The sequence below is a fragment of the Crocuta crocuta genome, unplaced genomic scaffold (genome assembly GCF_008692635.1).
Source record: "Crocuta crocuta isolate KB4526 unplaced genomic scaffold, BGI_CrCroc_1.0 scaffold186, whole genome shotgun sequence".
In the NCBI taxonomy this organism is placed as follows: Eukaryota; Metazoa; Chordata; class Mammalia; order Carnivora; family Hyaenidae; genus Crocuta; species Crocuta crocuta.
Genome location: NW_027551569.1, coordinates 5893223 through 5899538, shown reverse-complemented (window position 1 = coordinate 5899538; position 6316 = coordinate 5893223). Strand labels below are relative to the sequence as shown.

The following is a 6316-nucleotide window of genomic DNA, read 5'->3' as shown; positions in this document are numbered from 1 at the left end:
GGTGAAGAGATTAAGGTCAATGGAAAAGGTAGGAATAGTTTCCCAAAAGTTTACCAACACCACCATGGCTTGGATGGCTCTTGGAAAATCTACTCTAAGGGAAGAAATGTGCTGAAGCCTTGACGTTGGCTTTGGCAGGAGGTGACGCTGAGCCAGTTTTGACATTTTCTGTCATTTGAATATTTCTCTACAAAAATCTCTGTTGTAGCATTTCCCCTTTCTGTTGCATGACAGTCAGTCAGTAAGCTCCCAGCAGGTCTAATTTCCAGATACCTAAAAGCTAGCATTTGAAGCAACTTTTTCCCTAAATGTATTACTTCCTTGTCTTTACACTCTTCATGTACCTAAGCGCACATTAATCCTTCATAACTTACCAAGATTTTCAAGGCGTAAATAATGTTTCCAGTTCTTCTCATAGGAAATGGTCAAAAGTTGTTGGTCTTCTGGTTGGACAGTACACAAAACAACGTACACACAAAAATGTAACAGTATACAACATCCTTGCTGTCTTGGCATTTACGCTCTAGTGAAATACCATTTTCCTTCTCACTGTCTGTAGAATGACAGAAACTCCGGAGTCTGTGTGTGAGGGAGCTGTGTAAGTGAATTGTACTAGTGTGTCAGTACGGCCCAGATTACAGAGAAAGACCACCTAGAGTTAAATTCCTCTTGGTGATTTCAGGGTTATCGTTAGAATCCGTTACTGTGTTCTATATGTGGTGTTGGACTAAATCAGCACTGATTCTATGAGCTTCTTTTCTATTTGGCTATGTGAAGAAATATATTGGTTTGATCTCTTGTTATTTGCTCTTATAAAAATGTAGTTCATAGTGTGCATTCGTTTGTGCAAAATTAATATTCACTCAATGACAAAAGCAGCATTTCCCAAAGTGGTGTTTTCCCCCCTCTAAATAAAACACTTATCATTATGTTCCTTACCTTAGTCTTTTTAACTATCATCCAGGTCCAGGCATTGTATTATTTTGGTTTCATTCATCACTTCTATGTGATGTACTCTCTATATCATAGTAACTCAATGTAATTGAGAAATTGTAAGCATAAGCAGTTGTGAAGTCGTTCTGTAGGTCTGTTTTTACTGGAGGAAAATCCGGACTTCTTACCTGGAAAGCGTGGGATGTAGCATCTCATTTCGATCACCACGCTGCCCTCTGTCATGTAGAAATTTCCTCATTTAGAAAGTCTTTAGCAGAGGCAGTTTGCATTTTCACAACTGTAAATACAATGTGTATCTTAGATTTTTTTTTTAATCTATGTAAATTTCTTAAAACTCCTAAGCTTCTGAACTCCTCATCATTCAGAGTACTTGAGAATGCCAGCTTAATCAAATGCTGGAGAGGAGAGGTATCAAAAATAGCTTTATTTCTCTTCTGGGAATATAATTGATGATCTAACAAATATAGACACTCCATCCCTTTTGATGCTTCCATACCCTGAAACGGTGATAATTTTTAAAAGGGGGGAAGAGGAGGTGATTTTAGGGCATTGAAGTTTGAAGGAAGGAGAAACAGTTTTTATTGATTTTCACTTTTAGAAACTGCTTCATTTAATAGCCCTTCTCATTCTTTTGATTAGCTTCCAACAACTCACATTCCTTTGAAAATTCAGAGTATGCTATTCTTTTGTGGATTTTTTTTTTCCAGTGAGGATTACACTGGTTTAGTTTCACTGAACTATGAAGTATATGGAAAAACATGTTTTTTAGAATCTGTCAGAATATCTGTCTTAGGGAGGAGTCAGAACTCCCAAGAAGGGAGTTATCTTGTGTCTCCTGGAGAGGGAACAGAAAATCATTCATCATAATTTTATATATGTTTATAACATCATTTATTTCTTCCCCCTCTTCTTCTAATCCATAGTTGATTTAGGGGAAAATGAGTCAGGGTGAAGTTCTGGGACCATGGAGAGAACTCAAGACACTAAGTTCTTTTTTTTTTTTTCTGATGTTTTGTTTATTTTTGAAAGAGAGATAGAGACAGCATGAGCAGGGGAGGGTCAGAGAGAGAGGGAGACACAGAATCTGAAACAGGCTCCAGGCTCTGAGTTGTCAGCACAGAGCCTAATGCGGGGCTCGAACCCACAAACCGTGAGATCATGACCTGAGCTGAAGTCGGACGCTTAAATGACTGAGCCACCCAGGCGCCCTGTCAAGACATTAAGTTCTTAGCTTAAAGAGTTTAGAGCTAAGAAAATAGCAAATAAGATATTAAATGTTCTAACATGAAAGATATTTAGTAATATAGAGCACTTTATTTCAGAGGACATTAAGAACACTCCATGGAAGAAGCAAAGCCCTTCTAGATTGTAAGCCTCCTCTTATAGCCTTGCTTATGGCTGTGCTAGAATTGACCATTATAATTATCACCACATTGCTGACAGAAGCATGGTTTGCCTTCTCAGTATGTCCTATGTTTCTATCCTTGGGTTAACCTGTTAGATAGAGATGGTTTCTTTGTTGAACTCCTTATGCTTTGAATTCATTTTTCTAAAGTGTACGTAGCCACTGGTATAACGAACAATTTGGTTAATTGCCTCTTTGAGAAGAGTGGGTAGAATTGAAATCTAATTTACTTAGCATATTCACAAGAGATACCTGTCTATGGAACAGGCCATTAAAGGAGACTTTACATTGTATTGCACTCTATCATATTGAATTGTATTGATTATGTACGTGGCCTGTGCCTTTCACAGTGATCCCCTAAAAACCTTTTTGGAAAGACCATGCAACCTTTCTTGAGTTACATGCAGAGGAAGTTCTCCATCCTCTTCTGCACTTAGCGGCCAGCTTACCAAAGGAATTAATTTCAAGAAGGCAACTCTGATTCAGGATGTGTTTGGAAATGGACATCTCTAAATTCATGCAGTGTAGGCTTTGATCTTCATCTCTGTCCAGCACTGCACTTGTGAATTGAGAAATTGTCATGCGCTGAATCCACCTCAACAAAAGCCAGGTCCTGTAACCTGGGTGTGGAAGAGAAGGTCGCCTGGAGCCATTGGCAGGGTCTCCAGGGACTGAGGTGCACAAGGAAATAAGTGTGACCCAGTCCATCTGATAGAGAGTGTGATACACAAAGTAAGACAAAATGGAAACCATGTACTTCTACACACTGATGAGTAAAACCAGCAATTTTTAAAAAAACATCCTTCTGGGGCACCTGGGTGGCTCAGTCAGTTAAGTGTCCGACTCTTGATTTTGGCTCAGGTCATCATCTCACAGTTTTGTGAGTTTGGGCCTCATATCGGGCTCTGCACTGACAGTGTGGAACCTGCTTGAGATTTTCCTTCTTTCTCTGCCCCTCCCCAGCTCGTGCTTTCTCTATCTTTCTCAAAAACAGTAAAGAAAGACTTTTAAAAAATAAAAGTTTAAAGAGAAATCATCCTAAGTCAGAGCAGGGGTCAGCAGACTTTTTCCATAAACGGCCAGATAGTTAAATACTCCAGGCTCTGTAGGCCAGCGTCTCCACGGCCACCACTCCACTCTGCCATGGTAGAATGAGAACAGCCATGGATGGCATTTAAGTGAATGAGTGTGGCTGTTTTCCAGTGAAACTTTATTTATAAAAACGAGTGGTAGGCTGGATTTGTCTTACAAGCCCTAGTTTGCAGACCCCCGATTTTGAGCAATGGAACCAGTTGGAGGGCCTGTTTTTAAAGCACTGATCACTGTCTCCACCCCCTCTCTGATTCAATACATTTGGGAAAGGGGCTCAGTTCTTTCCATTTCTAACAAGTCCCCCTGGTGATGCCAGTGCTGCTCTTGGGGACCATGCATCGAGAGCCATCGAGATAGAGGGAAAGGGACGGGAAATGTCTCCTTCCCAGCTATTTGTTTTCTGTCCCTTGGCAGGGAGGCGGAACACGTTAAGACTGAGTGTTGCCCTTAGAAAATTTCAGGCGATTATCGTTTTATAGGAACTTTGTTTCCATCTTTTTCACTCCATCTACCACAGTCTCCTTATAAATACGTTTTCCAAACTTGAAAGCCTTCTTGCGCATTTTTCTTATCAGGGTACATTCTGCTCAGCAGTCACTGCTCCCAGGACTCACATTTTATGGGAGACAAGAGATAAGTAATGGGACAGATTGCTCCCGCTTTGTTTTTCATAATAGCCATTACTCAGTAAGCACTTCCTGCAGCCCGAGCTCTATTCCAGGTGCTTTACATGTATTAATTTATTTCACACGCACTTCGGGGTGGTTGGAGAAGTGACAGACTCCTGGGACGAGCTGATCCGTGCCCAAGTGTGTCTTCTCTCTACCCTCATTGCTTCCCACCTCCTCATTCGACCTTCCTGCCCCTGAAGAAGGATAAAAAAACGTTTCTTTCAGCTGAGTCAGGGGACCTTCTCAGGCAGCAGCGACTGCTGGTGACATCAGCATGAGTAGCCCTCGGTGCTGGGGGCTGCGAGGAGGGCCGCATCGGCTGTGAGGCCCAACTGACCTGATTCTAATTGCCGACATTGAGCTGATGTTATTCTTGGCCCAGGACAGAGCGATTACTCAGTAGTTTCTGTTAAAGTGATCCTTTGTTAAACTTCTGCTCCCAGCCCCCCTCTCCTTCCCTCCCACTCTCTTCTCCGTCTCATCCAGACTGAAAAAAGCCCAAAAAGCAGAAATCTTAACGGCATTTTGATGGCCAAGGCAGAATTGCTGCAACTTCTCTTAACAACAGACGGGCGAAAGGGGGGGATTTTAAATACATCTTAATTTTTCACCTGTTCTGTTCTTGTTCCAAAGCCCTACAGTTTTTAGTAGACTTGATTTTGAACATAGTAAGGTAACTCAAGGTACGAGAAAATGGTGCATCCTGAATTCCTGTTACCCTTCCACTCCATCTGTCCTTTACTTCCCCCTTCCCACCAGACTCTGTGTTGCCAGACTAACCTAGATGCACTAAGGGCCAGCAGAAACTACTATTCCTATGGCAGGTCGGGGGCGGAAGGGGTGGGGTCATACAGGGGAGAGGGGTCCTTTCAGAATGCTAGTAACACCCTGTGTGCTGTATGTGGCGAGCTCTTTGCTGAAGGTATGTGTGTCCGTGCACCACCTCACCGGTGTGGAAAGGATTCCCATAGAAACCCAGCCAAGTCTCGTTACACTGCNCCCCCCCGCCCTGTCCCCCAGGAATGAATGGTGTTTCTCCATTACCTTCAGCTGCTGTGTGTTTGTCTTGTGGGGGAGGGGAAAGAAAGAGAAATTCCGCAGGCACCAGGCTTTCTCAGGCAGCCAGCAATAACACGCCCGCTCCTCAGCATGGTACAAAGAGCAGGCAAACAGGCTGATGGTGCAGGGGGAGTCTTTCCATGTCCTTCTGCCAGTATCCAGGAGGAGGGTTGGGTGAGGGGATTTCAGGGGGAAGAAGTTGTGCATGTGTGCTTAGGTTTCAGGAGCATGTCGGCCTGTATGTACATCATAATCTACTGTTTTGTTTTTTGGGTTTTTTTGGTTCCATTTTGTTTATCCTTCTGACTTTTATCAGGAACCCATACAACACTTAGTATCTAGATGATGATGACGATGATGTAGATGATGATGATTGACTGATTGGTTTTCCTATAAGCATTTGATTTAGTAGATTTTGCCGAGCCAAACTCTTTTCTTCTACCTAATAAAAATACGTTGAAAATATGTGAAATGATACATGTAAAACTACATTGAACTGTTTTGGAAATAGATCCTCTGAACAGACTTTAGAGTCAAATAATCTTCAATTTAAATCTTGGCTCTGTCCATGGGGGTGCCTGGGTAGCTCAGTTAAGCATCCGACTCTTGATTTCAGCTCAGGTCATGATCTCACAGTTCATGGGACTGAGCCCTACACCAGGCTCTGTGCTGACGGCATGGAGCCTGCATGGGATTTTCTCTCTCCCTCTCTCTCTCTGCCCCTCCTTTGTGCTTACTTTCTCTCTCTCTCTCTCTCTCAAAATAAATCAACTTAAAAAAAATAATCTTGGTTCTATCTAGCTCATGACTGGGACAAGTTATTCAAACTTCTTTGGACCTCAGTTTGTTTATCTCTGATATGGAGATGATAATATATATCTGTGGGTTATCATGGAGATTGTATTTCTCAGGATGTTACCACGTGCCAATCACTGAACCAGGGGTTATGTTTGTATTATTGCATTGAATCCTCACAATTACCCTCTTATTAGTCCTATTTTACAGATGAAACAGAGCATCACTTATGTGACTTTCTCAGGGTCACATAAGTAATAAGTGGAAGGGCTGGGCTTTAACCCAGGTATGCATGCAGGCATAGCATCCAGCCTCCGGACTGTCGTGCGATATGCCACCA

The 6316-nt window shown here is 42.4% G+C and overlaps 1 protein-coding gene across 9 annotated transcripts in view; it reads left to right on the top strand.

Moving 5' to 3' along the window:
* Positions 1-6316, top strand: part of TTLL5 (tubulin tyrosine ligase like 5) — a 279463-nt gene that overhangs the window by 188672 nt on the left and 84475 nt on the right. The gene's annotated exons all lie outside the window — the stretch shown is intronic.